Here is a 15,733-nt window from a genome sequence, read left to right as displayed (position 1 = left end):
CATATAGGCATCGTAGAACAGGGGGATGGGTCCCCAACTCCAGCCCCCCTATCGGAACCGTTGGCAGCTATACCCGCAGTCGTGGTCACAAGCGACGGTTTGTGGCATTGTGTGGTTATCATTATATGGGAGGAGGCTCGAGGATAGCCTCCGGATCGTGGTCCCGCCTCCATCTCATGGTCCCACCTCTGGTGGTGACCATGGGTTGTGGCTAGGCCCCGACCCCCACCCCCAATTTGAATTCGATGTCACATTAAATACAATTCATGCCCATTGTATGTTAAGACCCATCAGACATGGTATGCTGGTAATCTATTTTTTTAAGTGTTGGGAGGTCACAGGTTTGACCCCTGCTACCTCTATTCGGTCCACAACAACAATTTTGGTGGCCTCCCAAGCTACCATGTGGTGGCCTTTGGCTGGGCCACGTGTCAGCCCGTGGTTGGCCATCATTCCAACCAATCAATAAACATGAAATTTTGACTAGTACCAAGGTGCCACTTGGCATGACCTAATTCGCCAAAGATGTACAGTCAGCTAGACAACTCAACCAAGTCACCTTCACAGTCAGTTGTACGGATGCACAGTTAGTAGCCCAGTCAACACTCTGAAAATTGTTTTACCTATTTGAGAAAAAGGGTAGAACACGTTTCTGGGAGCATACGGTGTCTGTTTCATGTGAAACAAGTTGTGCTAGATTCAAGACGAAGAGAACTACACGATCGTTCAAGTTCCACACCATTATGATGACTTTGATTTTTGAGCATATTTTTGAGCACCTGATCATTCCTCCCCACTGGAAACCTTTTGGACCCCAAAATATCACTTTTAGTTGTCTAGCAGGTGAGGGTAAAGTTCCCTCACCTTTCCAATCTCTATCCATTTGGACTTTTAAGGATTTTTTCCCTTGAGCCTATTAGTGTCCAACCCTAACCCCTTTATTTATGTAATAAACCCAATAGGGTCAAGTCATAGCCATAGTTAGTTAAAGAGTTAATAAAGCCTATATTAATAATTGTAAGTGGTTGACCCGCATTTAAGAAAGGGACCATAGTTAGTTGAAAACATGCCATAATTAACAAATAAAGTGGTTAACCCATGTTATGCAAATGACCACTAGTTTTTAGGTTGTTGAAGGTCATTTAGCTATAAATAGTCGTATTTAGAAGGGAAATATCATCGAGTCTTATTTTGTAATTGAGCTCTGCTTTGCTAGAGGTTGACCCCTCGAAGAGGCAAGTGAAAATTGATTTTATCTATGAATAATAAAATACTTGCTATTTTTCTCATTTAATTTTGTGTTCTGGGTTGTATTTCTTCACATATTTGGTATTATGGAATTTCTCGTAGGTCAAGATCATAACAAGTGGTATCAGAGTACTTTCCAAGGCTGTGGTACCTCCATTTTTGCAAAAAAAAAAAAAAAAAAATTAGGCTAGAGACGTGTTCTGGCATCTTTAAACCATGGGATCTGTCGTTGAGCGCATAAACCTGCAGATTTAGGGAGGCATGCACGTAGGAAATACAAGAGGTGGTTGCGCTTGTTGGACTCCCTTGTAACCCCTGTGGGTACCCATTTGAGTAGTAGTGCATTAGACAGAACCACGCATGGACTGCACTTCCATGTACCTAGGCTCACCTGAAACCTCGACTTAGATAAGCCTTCGGCCATCTTGTTGCTGCAATACATTGAGAACAACACTTGGGAAGATTACTATTACATACGATAGGGTCACGGGTAGTACAACTAAGGGTATGGTTGATCCTCCTTAGATAGTGCCCTAAAATATTGGGCCGAGTACTATTGTTGGACCCTTATGTATATTGCGATCTGTAGCATCTGTCACTCCTTTATGACCATAGTTCACTCGACTCTCTAAAGATCGCCCATTACCTTATTTACCAAATCAGATCAAGTAGTTGGGGTTTTACTGCCATAGTAAAATCTAGATCTAGCATTTGGGGTTCTGTCGCCACCGCACCAATGAGATCCAACAGTTGGGGTTTTACCACCACAATAAAATTCAGATCGAGCAGTTGGGGTTTTGTCGCCGCCGCACCAATCAGATCCACCAGTTGAGGTTCTTCTGCCACAGTACAACTCACATTCTACAACTCAATTGAGGTTGCTTCTATAGTCTGAGTCCTCCCCAGGACGCTTACAAGAGACTTAGCCCATAAGATTCAGGATGATGAGCTTATCGTAGTGGTACTAGTCACTGGTTAGCCTCAGTTTTCGGTCGGTCCCAATTTTTTTTGGAGTGACTTCAAGTGACCGAGATCTGTGTATGGTAGAAACCAAAGCTCAAGTCATGGCCAATGAGAAGATCAAGTGCCTTGAATCAAGGTTGGATTTGTTCAAGGAAAAATTGAAAGAAATTTCAAAATCACTTCAAATAGTCACGGAGAGCACGATGGGGTATCATTAGGAGGTGCATAGTATTGATGAACACCTCAAAGGATAATCTAGCCATCATATTCACTTCCATGTAAATCACCAACATTCTCACCCTCAGCCACCCAAGCTAGACATGTATAAATTTGATGGCTCTAATCCGACAGTCTGGGTAGCACAAATGGACCAATATTTCACCCTGAATGATATCCACGATGATCAAACTAAACTACGTGTGGGATACCTTTACTTGGACCAAGAAATATGGAAATGGTGGTAGTGGCATTCAAAATGTTATCTTGGGAACATAACATGGAAGGTGTTCTCAAAATCCCTTTGTGACTGCTTTGACCGAGAATCAAATTTTTTGGGTCATCTCACTAGTTCTGATAGACAGGCACAGTAAAAGACTACATTGCAACCTTTGAGACATTTACCTTCAGAACGGAAGGTCTAAGAGATGAATTCTACTTGGAGTGTTTCATCAATGGTCTCAAAGAAGCCATCCAAGCACATGTCCGGATGCACCACCCACCTACATGGATAGATGCTTGCAAAAAGGTTGTCAAGGTAGAAATTGCCTTAGCTGCCCAGTCTATTTGTCCAAATTTCATAGCCAAGGGGCATTCCACCCAGGAGTAGGGCCCTACCCAAACACTTAAGGTTCAGAAGGTGTCTCCAACAGAAATGGTTGAAAGAAGAAAACAAGGATTGTGCTACTACTGTGATGAAAAATACTCCCTATGGCATAAATGCAAGGAACCAAAATTCTTTCAAATTGATGTTATAGATCATAACTCATAAAAGGAAGCCCCACCCCTTGGGGGGCTAGAGGATGAAGTTGAGGAAACCCAACAAGACAATGATCTCACAACTACGCCAAAAGAACCAGTTATCTCGCTACATGCTTTGACGAGCATTTTTGCACCCCAAGCTCTCAAAATCAAAGGATTTCTTAAACATCGCCCTGTAGTAGTATTGATTGATAGTGGAAGCACTCATAACTTTATCTTGAAGTGATTCGCTGAAGCTATTCATTGTTTTGTAAGGGGAGTCTCTAATTTCTAGGTCCTTATTGCTGATGGGGGGACAATGAAATGTGAAGGCCGCTGTGAAAATATTAGACTTTAGATGGGAGACTGCCACCTAAAGACCCACATGTTTGTGATTAACATGGGTGGTTGTGACATTGTCTTGGGTGCTCAATGGCTTTGCACACTCGGTCCAATCAAAATGGATTTCTAGGAGTTATACATGAGCTTTAAGCAGAATGACCACATTCATGCTCTCTGTGGACTCAAGGCAGGTGCTTCTTCTATCATCAGCTCGCATTCAATGGAAAATTTGTTGAAAAAGGGCCATCATGGAGTCATCACCCAGTTTAATCCCATCTAGGCCATAGAATCTACTACTCTTCATATTCATCCTAAGATGCAATAGGTCTTAAAATGCCACCAGCAGGTCTTTGACAAACCTAAAGAGCTTCCACCCTCTTGAGGGGAACATGATCATAGCATCACTTTGGTCCCAGGGGCCCAACCACTGAATGTGTGCCCATATTGATATCCTTTCGCGCAAAATAATGAAATTGAAACAATCATCAAGGAACTCCTTGAAGTAGGTGTTATTTGTCCTAACATCAGTCCTTATTCATCACCAGTGGTCATGGTGCTAAAGAAAGACGGGGAATGGTGCATGTGTCTAAACTTTCGGGCCCTCAACAAGCTCACTGTCAAAGACAAATTCCCTATTCCGGTTGTTGATGATCTTCTTGATGAACTACATGGGGATCAATTCTTTACCAAGCTAGATGTTCACTGTGGCTATCACCAAATATGCATGAAAGAAGTAGACATTCCTAAGACTGATTTCCAAACTCATGAAGGCCATTATGAATTCTTGGTCATGCCATATGGTATTTATAATGCTCCATCTAATTTTCAAAGCCTCATTAATGACTTGCTGAAACCATATCTCCAAAAATTTGTCCTCATTTTCTTTGATGAAATTCTAATCTACAACCTCACCTAGGAAATACATCTTCATCATGTAGACATGATCTTTCAATTGCTTCAAAATCACACATTATTTGTCAAATTGTCCAAGTGCTCTTTTGGTGTGGAAGAGGTCGAGTATTTGGGACACATTGTGGGTCGTGAAGGTGTCAAGGTTGATCCCAAAAAGATTCAGGCAATTCAATATTGGCCCCAACCAAAAACCTTGAAGAGTTTGAGGGGATTCTTGGGTCTCACAGGTTACTATCGCAAATTTGTTCGCAATTATGGTCACATTGCTAGACCCCCACTAGCCTTCTCAAGAAAAATTCATTCCTCTAGACTGATGCAACACAACAGGCGTTTGTGGCTCTCAAACAAGCCATGTGTTCCACTCCAGTATTGGCACTACCCAACTTCACCAAATCTTTTTGTGATTGGATGTGATGCTTTAGGTACGAGTATTGGTGTTGTATTAATGTAGGAAGGTTGATCCTTGGCTTTCACCAGCTAACAACTGAGTGGGAAACATCTGGGAAAATCTACCTATGAGAAGGAGATGATGGTCATATTACATGCAGTAGATACATGGCAACCATACTTACTGGGGCGACGTTTCCAAATCTTCACAGACCATCAAAGCCTCAAATATTTTTTGGAGCAACATCTATCCCGGCCACAACAAAATAAATGGTTGGCCAAAATATTGGGATGTGATTATGAGATCATTTACAAGAAATGGCGTGACAATGTAGTAGCGGATGCTTTATCACGCCAATTTGAGGATGAAAGCACCTTGCTATCAATCTCTCTTCCCATACCAGATCGGATTGAAGAAGCTTGCAAGGAATGGTTTTCACACCCCTCTCTCAACCAACTCATTACTAACTTGAGAGGAGATCCTAATTCCACAGTTGGCTACTCTTAGAAGGATGAGATTCTTCGGTACAAGGATCGAGTAGTTATATCACCGACATCCTCCCTCAAAACTCACATTTTGGCAAAGTTGCACTCATCTCCCACTACCGAGCATGTAGGCTTCAGAAGACTTATGCTCGCACTTGTCGTTCTTTCTTTTGGACAAGCATGAAAACTGACATTCTTACTTTAGTAGTTGGATGTGATGTGTGTCAACGCCACAAGGGAGAAACAATCAAGTTACCATGAACCTTACAACCATTTCCAATCCCTGTCTTAGTATGGACTAATGTTTCTATGGATTTCATTACTGGTCTCCCAAATTTGGGCAACAAATTAGTTATCATGGTGGTTGTGGGAAGAATTTCTAAATATGCTCATTTTTGTGCTCTACCCCACCCATTTACCCTCACTTTGGTGGTTCAAGCTTTCATGGACCAGATCTTCAAACTACATGGCATGCCCATGTCCATTATGTCTGATCATGACCCGAATTTCACCAGCAAATTTTGGAAAGAACTTTTCCAGCTACAAGGCACCCAACTCCAACTATGTACTACCTATCATCCCCAAACTTATGGTCAAACTAAAGGAGTCAACAAATATTTGGAGACATACCTACGATGCTTTACTTCAGAAAAGAAACATCAATGGGTACAATGGCTACCTTTAGCTAAATGGTGGTATAATAATAACTATCATGAATTCACAAAGATGACTCAATATGAAGCAGTGTATGGCCAACTCCCATCTTCACCTATTTATTATATCCCTAGATGCTCTAAGGTGCAAGCAGTTGATCAACTCCTACAGAACCATGCCGCCATGATAGCTCCTCTCAAAGTTGATCTCCATCAACATCAGACTTGAATGAAGCAACAAGCAGACCAACATCATTCAGAGCGCACCTTTCAAGAAGGGGATCAGGTATTCTTGCAACTGCAACCATATAAGCAAACATCGCTCAAAGAAAAGGGCTTCCAAAAATTAGCTCCAAAATTATACAGAACTTATCAAATACTTTAGCACATTGGATCAGTAGCCTATAAGCTGTCCTTACCAAAAACTTCAAAAAATCATCTAGTCTTCCATGTATCATGCCTCAAGAAAGTGGTGAGGAACAATAGAAGAATTCAAACAAGTCTACCTGAATTGGATGAGGAAGGTTCACTCTGGCTCCAACCTGAACAGGTCCTCAATACTCATGAAATACATCTGCGTGGCCGCACAATCAAGGAAGTCCTCATCAAGTGGAAAGACACCTCTCCAGAAGATGCAACCTGGGAACCAATGACTATTCTTCAATAGTTTCCACAGCTTCAACCATGAGGACAAGGTTGCTTTTGATGGTGGAGGGCATGTTAGGGTCCAACCCTAACCCCCTTATTTATGTAATAAACCCAATAGGGTTGAGTCATAGTTATATTTAGTTAAAGAGTCAATAAAGCCCGTATTAATTATTGTAAGTGGTTGACCCACATTTATGAAAGGGACCATAATTTGTTTCAAACAGGCCATAATTAATAAATAAAGTGGTTAACCCATGTTATGCAAGGTACCACTATTCGTTAAGTTGTGGAAGGTCATTTAGCTATAAATATTCATAGTTAGAAGGGAAAGATCATCGAGTCTTATTTTATAATCAAGCTCTGCTCTCCTGGAGGTTACCCCCTCGAAGAGGCAAGTGAACATTGCTTTTATCTCTGAATAATAAAATACTTGTTGTTTTTCTCATTTTATTCTGTGTTTTGGGTTGTATTTATTCACATATTTGGCATTTTGGAATTTCTCGTAGGTCAAGAGCATAATAGAGCCCCACTCGAAGATTGTTGATACTTCCTTTTTTCGATGTCCTTGTTCTTCTGTCAAGTATAGTGTCTTGCTGAAGTTCATCAAGGAATTTTGGAGAAAAGTATTCAATAGATGGAATTTGAACATTCTCTCCTTGATCTTCAATCAAAGGAGGCTAATACAACATTAAGTTCTCAACATTAACAACAACGTAAATTTGCATATATGAAGGTAAATCCAACCTGAAGGAATTGTTACCAATCTTTTCCAAAATCCTGAATGGACCATATCTAATCAGTTTTAGTATTTTACCTTCTCCTTGGAGCCTCTCTTTGCTAACATGAAGCCAAAATTCATCACCGACTTGGAACTTGTGATCTACACGATGCTTATCATGCCTTTCTTTGTACTTGCCTTGGCTCTTTTCATGCTATTCTTGAACTCTTTGGTGTACCAATTGTATTTGTTCAATGAACCTTATTTCTTTGTCTATGTCACTATGACCATCAATAACAACATATTTTCCAAAAATTAAATCCAAAGGAGATTTATGCAAGTATCCCAAACATGCCTCAAATTGCGATGTTTGGGTTGAAGAGTGCTTCACCCGACTATAAGCATGTTGAATATAGTGCAAATGTTCATCCCACAACTTAAGATGCTTGTTGCAATACCCACAAAGAAGATGTATCAATGTTCTGTTCACCACCTCTATTTGACCATCTGTTTGCAAATGAAAAGTTGTATTCTTTATCAATTTGGTGTCCATGAATCCCCACAAACTTGACCAAATATTCCCAACAAAGCGAGAATCTTGATCACTAAAAATGGATGTGGGTAATCCAAAATGCACCTATACATTCTGAAAGAATACCTAAGTAGTTTGTTTAGCTATAACTTTCTTTTTACATGGCATAGAAATACACATTTTTCTTAACCTATCCACAACTACATATAAATAATCATGATCTCTTTTTGACAATGGAAGACATCTTACAAAATCCATAGAAACACTCTCCCATGGTCGTGAAGGAACCGAAAGTGGTGTGTACAATCCTAACTTCCTATTGTTAGGCTTGCTGACTGCGCATAATGAACATCCTCTAATAAAACATGACACACTTTCAAGCATACACAACCAATAACAATACCTCTGTAGATGTGCTACCGTCTCACTTACACCGAAATGACCAGAAATAAGAGAAGTATGTGCCTATATTATGATGTTGACTCTTTTTCCCTGTGGAATACAAAGCTTACCAAGATGGTACAACAAGTTATCATGCAAATGACAATCCAATTTCTCTAGTTGGTTACCTTGACTCAAGCTTGCGTAAACATCTTGGAAGTCATTATCTAATGCATATTGCTCAATATAAATTTCATGCAAAACATAATTATGATTGAGTAAAGTAGCTACACTAACAATAGGCCTAGAAATCATATCAACAACTTTATTGTCAATACTGTTCTTATAACTGATTACCAAGTGGAGTTGTTGAAGAAAACCCATCCTTCAGAAGTGCCTTGATTGCTAAAACTTTGTTTGAGATTGCAAGTATTGCAATGGTTGATGATCAGTGTGAATGATTGTTTCCTTACCCGTCAAGTAGTGTTTCCACTTTTTCACACTTTGCACCAATGCATACAATTCCTTGTCATATGTAGGATAATTAATCATTGCACCATTAAAAGTTTTCGAATGAAAACATAGAGGCTTGCCATGTTGCATGAGGGCTGCACCCATGGCATAGTCACTAGCATCAATTTGAATCTCAAATGACTGTCTCAAGTCTGGAAGTGTAAGTACTAGAGATGAACTGATCTTTTCCTTCAATGCATCAAAGGCCTTTTGTTTTTTTCCTCCTCACTAAAAAACCTTTTTCACACTTGTCAATGCGTGAAAAGTAGCTTCTATAGAAGAAAAGTTAGCAATGAATTTCCTCCAATATTGGGATGCTCCCAAAAAACTTCTTACCTCAGTAACTGTCTTGGGCCTTGGCTAATTCAAAATGACATCAAGCTTGGAGTGATCTATTTTCAACTCACCTCCTCCAATAATATGACCCAAGTAAACTAAATAAGTTTTTCCAAACTCACACTTTGACATCTTAAGATACAACTATTCTTCCTTCAAGACATCAAGTACTTTTCTTACATGCATGACATGTTCATCATGATATTTACTGAAAATTAAGATGTCATATAAGTAGACTATAAAAAACTCATCAAGAAATGGCATCAACACATCATTCATCACATGTGAATGTAGTAGGAGTGTTACATAAACCAAAAGGCATAACTAGCCATTCAAACAAGCCTTATTTTGTTTTGAATGGTGTCGTCCAAATGTCTCCTTTAGCTATTTGAATTTGATGGTAGCCACTCCTTAATTCCAACTTAGTAAAATACTTTTCATCTTTCAATTGATCAAGTAAATCATCTATTCTAGGCAATGGGTAACAATTCTTTACCGTAATTTTGTTCAATGCACAAAAGTCCACACACATGTGCTATGTTCCATCCTTCTTTGGCACCAAGACAATAGGTGAACCACATGGCGAGGATGATAGCATAGTGATCCCTTTATCCAACGGCTCTTGAATTTGATTTTTAATTTCTGCAATTTCCATCATTGACATCCTGTACATGCGAATGTTAGGAAGAGGACAATCTTGCTGCAACTGTATCTCATGTTGGATTCCTCTCTTGGGAAGTAATCCTTTTGGTTCCTGAAATATCTCATCATATTGGTTAACTACATCAACCAATTCAGATTTAAATTTTGAATCAAAACATTTAAAAGCTTCATTATCAACATCATTCTTGGGTTTGATGATTAGAAGCACAAAATTCTTGCTTGAATTCACTAGTTTTTTCATCTTCCCTACATTAACAAGTGAAAGATTTAGTTTCTTTCTATGAGCTCTCACAATATATTATACTCCATATTTGAACAAATGGTATTTTTTTTCATGTCTATGAAAGGCATATTTTCTGTCATAGAGGTATGGGTTGCGCAAAACTATGCCACATATGTCTAATGGAAAAACATCAAGCTCCACTTCATCTATGAAATTTGCAGTAATGGCAAATTTCAGTTTACACTTTCTAGTAACCTGCAATTGCGCATTGTCACACATCCATCCAAGTGGATATTGTTTATGATGTGGAATGGTTTCCAAGTTTAAACTTTTGATAATGTTTTCAAAGATAAGATTGACTTGAGAGCCACTGTCAAAAAGTGTATCAATATTGCTATGTTTTGAGATCACCATTATGTGAAAAATTTCTATCCTCTTCTTTTCATTTCAAGTTTCATTATGTGAACTTGAAGTACTAGTGCTAGCAATGGATTCTTTTCCTTTTATACACATGGCTGTAATTTTAGTTTCATTGCCCGAATCGGATCCCAAATCCTGTTGAGTGGTTGTAGTTGTATTTTGTTTTCCCTTGTTGAATTTTTTTGGTTTCATTTCGGGATGAAGCTTCTAACAATAGGCTTCATCGTGACCCTCTTTGGAAAAATGTTTGCATGTTAATTTCTATCCTTCCTTCTTGATAGATGCATTTTTCTTTCCCTTCCCTTTTAAACCCTTTTCTTTTTCCTTACACTTAATGGATTTTTACTACCTTCTTTTGGAGTGTTTTTCCCTCTTGCCTCAAGATGAGTGGCTTTCACACAAACATCATCTAGATTATTCGGATTAAACATTAAGATAGTATTCCTAAGGTAAATATGTAAACACCCTATGTACTTCAACAATGTGTCTTGTGATTGCAAATATACACCTAACATTAGAGTCCCTTTTCTGAATCCTTGGGTGTAATCTTGCACATTTTGACGTTTAAGTTGTATAAAGTTCTACCAATTCATGATGGTTTTTTCATATAAGCTAGAGGGTAGAAATGTCTTTTAATTGGATAAATGAAATCAAACCAAGAAATTAAGATCTTACCATGTTTTTTTTAATCTCCCATTGTGTCTTTGATTCCCACCATACTAGTGTTGCACCCTCCATTCTCAAGGAATCTAACTGAATCTTTATGTCATCCTCTTGAAGGTTTTGAATTCTACAATAGACTGCCAAATGATGAATCCAATTATCAAGCTTCTTTGCATTCACTTCACCATTATACATGGGTAGATCAAATTTAACATCAAGTTTAAGTATGGATGATTTCCCAGTTCCTTTTGAGGTATGTTGATGAGTATGAGTATGGTTTGTGTTAGTGGAAGAGGCTGAAGATGCCTGCAAAGAAGAAGATGAAGAATATGGTGGAGAGGGTGAAGATGCTTGTGAAGAAGAAGATGAAGAAGATGGTGGAGAGGGTGGAGGCTTACCTCCATTTACATTACCTCTATTTCCATTACCTCCTCCTGAAGAACCTTCTCCTTTTGGAGGTTTGAAGCTTTCACCCTGCAGCCAGTATTCCTCTCTTCATAGAGGACCTTCACCATCTCTATCATATCAAAGAAAGCCTTCATGATGACCTTCTCATATTTTGTCATGTTTGTAGGTTCTCCTTCATGATACATGCTCACTAGAGTCTCAACTGCAACTTTAGGATGAACTGGTGTTGGAAATTGTGGCAACCTTGCCCTCCTTCCCCCTAACCCAACTTTAGGGCTTCTAACCAGCTTCCCTTCTCCTCTTTTTAGTTTTAACATTGTAAGCATGACATAAACTTGCAAACAATTAAATCCTTCTTGCACAAAGCAAACCTGTTGCTCTAATACCAAAATGATCTGATTAAGAATATTAGTTTGTTGTAGTAAGATCCTCCTCAGATTAGAAACAAAATGTTATTCATGTGCTTAAGGATTCATGAGTTTTGCAATTGAAAAATGAGTTTTTATGTTAATTTTATGAAAAAAAATTTAACATAAAATAGAAACTAAACAACAACATATAAATTTACATAACATCACCAAAAACACATCACAATAGGAACATGATGAAGGAGTTCACCTGTTGTGGGCTACGTCTCCTTGGTCCATCTTCCAATGGCTTGGGCCTCTCAAATAATTCTAAAACCTACTCCAATGAGTCCATAATGTCCAAAAATGGATACCTAGCCTCTTTTTGGACCCAATTCGGTCGAAAAATGGAGAAGTTATGACCTCTCCTAGTTTTCTTGCTATCCGCCCTACATTTTGCCCAAAATTTGGCACCGACCCTCATTTTCACCCAATTTTCTGCTAACGGGCCATCAAATCTACCAAAATCTAGGAGGATTTGATGGGAAATTAATTTTGGCATTAAGGCCCTTAAATCTCAGAAAAGGGCGGTCATATATGCATCGTAGAACCGGGGGTTGGGTCCCCAACTCCCAGCCCCTTGTTGGAACCGTTAGCACCTATACCTATAGTCATTTTCACAAGCGGCAGTTTGTGGCATTATGTTGTTATATTTATATGGGAGGGGGATCAGGGCTAGCCTCTACCCTGTGGCCCCGCCTCCGGTGGTGGCCAAGGGCTGGGACCTAGCCCCAGCCCCCACCCCCAAATTGAATACGACATCATATTGAATACAATTCGTGTCTGTTGTATGTTAAGACCCATCGAACATGGTATGTTGGTAAGTCAATGAATTAAGTGTTGGGAAGTCGTAGCTTCATCCCCCACTGCCTCCACGCGATCCACAGTAACAATTTTGGTGGCCTCTGGCTGGGCCACGTGTCAGCCCATGGTTGGGCATCATTCCAACCAATCAATAAACGTGAAATTTTGACTAGTACTAAGGTGCCACTTGACATGACCCAATTTTCTGGAGATGTACAATCAATTTTCCAACTCAGCCTAGTCACTTTCACATTCATCTATACGGATGCACAGTTAGCACTCTACAAATATTTTTTGGCTATTTAAGAAAACCAAGATAACACGTTTCTGGGAGCATACGATGTTTGTTTCGTGCGAAAAGAGTTGTGCTGGATTCAATATGATGATCAATACGCAGTCCTTTAGGTTCCACACCATTTTGATGACTTTGATTTTTGAGCATATTTCTGAGCACCTGATCATCCTCCTCAATAAATCCATTTAGAAATGTTGTTTTTACATCCATCTGGTGGATCTTCCACCCCATCTGTGCAACCAATTTAAGAGTTTATCTAATGGATGAGTACAAGAGAAAAGGTCTCCTCTATTCGATTACCTCAACTTGAGAGTACCACTTTGCCAAAAATATGGCCTTATAGGTCTCTACGCTTTTGTCTGCTACCTGCTTCACCTTGAATTTCCATATCGAACCCACAACTGATTTATCTTTTAGTCTTGGGAACACTTCCGAAACACTATTTTTTACATTGGATTCATATTCCTCCACCATTTCATCAGCCCATACATGTTTCTCTACTACTTCCTTGAAGCAGGATGGCTAAGTCTCTACAAGCTCAGGAATTCGAGCCATGTAGCTAGTGTACCATTAAGGTGACCTTCTCTACCTACACAAATTGGAAGGAGCACCCATTCTCTCTCACATCTTGCACAAGTCTCTCAACTTCCCTGGTTATTTTTCTACCTTCTCTAGTTGGTTATGCTTGAGTGGTCATCTCCACTCTCTGCTCCTCAATTTGTGGCTACTCCATAACTTCCTGAGGATCCTCCTTTGGAGCCAAAATTTCCTCTTTTGGTGGGATCTAAAGCTCCCTCTCAAGAGAGCATTGCATGGATTTATCCTCATCAAACTTTACATCCCTTCACACAATTTTCATTCTAAGGGATGGCAAGTACACACAATAGTTGTGTAGATTTTCCGTGTAACCCACAAATACCCCCAAGTCTAATGTCGGCTCAAGCTTCTTCCTTGATTAGTTGGAGACATGGTAGTAGACAGAAACTCCAAAAATCCCATTAGATTCAATTTCAACCTAAAAGTGCCCATGAAATTTTCACATCATTTCCATGTTAGAATATGGTAACCAATAAAAATTCATTAAATTAAAAAGAAGTACATGTAAATATCTTGGGGGGAGGGGGGAAGAAGATTTTTTTTTTTTTTTTTTTGCTTATATCCTTATAGGTTTACCCAAATTTCAAGTGTACACACTCGTTGGATCTAGAATTAAATTCCACATCCAATGAGTACCCATTATGCATACTTTTGATAAGACTCCCATTGATAAAAATTGAAGATACATAAAAAATGCGCATTCAAAACACCTTTTTAATGTATCTTCATTTTTTATCCACATGGGCTTCTCAAAATCATGCATAATGGGTACTAATTCGATGTGAAATTTAATTCTGCATCCAACACATGTCTACACTTGAAATTATGGTAAAACTATAAGGAGATAACCCAAAAATATAATTAAAAGAAGTAGCTTTCTTCTTTTTCCTCCATAATTCATAACTCTTATTTAATTGTTTTAACTATTATTTTATTATTTTTCCTTAGGAGACCACTTTTAGGTTGAATTTTCCCCTAATGTGAAGTTTGACACATCCGACTTTCTGCTTGAGAAAGCCTCCTCTAGTGTAATCATGCCCATAATCTAGTGAGGACTTTGATTATGCAAATAGACTGTTGTGTTGCATGCCTGAGCCCACAAATACAGAGGTAGGCCTTGGTCATGCAACATCACCCTCATTGCTCCCACATTGCTACAGTTCTTTCTCTTGGCCACCCCATTATACTGTGGGTTGTGGGGTGTTGTCAAATATAATCAAATGCCTTCTTTCACATAAAAATTCTTGAATTCCTTCAACACAGAATCACCTCCATTATCACTCCTGAGATCCTTCACCTTCTTACCAATTTCTTTCTGAACTAGTGCCTTGAATTTTACAAACTTGGAGAATGTCTCATATTTCTTCTGCATGAAGAAGATCCACACTTCCTTGAGAAGTCATCAATAAAAGTAACAAAATATTTGTGTCTGATAGTGGAAGCTGTCGAGAAAGGTCCACAGAAATTAGAGTGGATCCTTTCCAACATTGCATGTGCTTTGTTGTCCCGATCATGAAATGTGGATTTTGTGTACTTCCCCAAGGTACATCCTTTGCATACATCATGCTGCTCAAGTGCTCCTTTGGGGAGGCTAGTGGTTATTTGTTGCATAATATTCAAGGCTTCATCATGGAAATGGCTAAGTCTTTTGTGGCAAAGTTCATCGACATCACGTCCCTGCACTTTCTCTTCCTTAGTTATTAATGCAACATAGTCTTCCACATCTAGTTTATATAGGTTCTTCACACAAACCCCGATCTTCTTCACCTGTCCCATGACTATGTGTCTCAGGAATTCCTATTCTTTGTTGCAGATCACATCATAACCACAATATTCCAAAACTACAACATAGATGAGGTTTTTCTTTAGGTATGGAACAAACATAACATCCTTGAGCCTGACAGGGGATCCCGACTCCCTCTGAAATGTGACTGTACCAATCCTGGTCATGTTGTACCTTTAATCGTCCCCTGGCTCAATGTGCATCTACAAATATTTCTCTTTTAGGTCACTAAAAAAATATCTATACCCAATAATGTGGAACGATGCACCTAAGTACAAGTACCACATGCTCCCCATCATTGTGCTAGCCATGCACATGATAAGGCTAAAGTCAATATTGAACTGTGAAACCAAGGTTTCACCTATTGCTCCTCCTAAGGTCTTCTTTCTTTCCT

Source organism: Pinus tabuliformis, chromosome 7 (genome assembly GCF_031772625.1).
Source record: "Pinus tabuliformis cultivar Carrire ecotype Pingquan chromosome 7, CPIR1, whole genome shotgun sequence".
NCBI lineage: Eukaryota > Viridiplantae > Streptophyta > Pinopsida > Pinales > Pinaceae > Pinus > Pinus tabuliformis.
The sequence above is the reverse complement of the archived record's forward strand: the minus strand, read 5'-3'. Positions refer to the sequence as shown.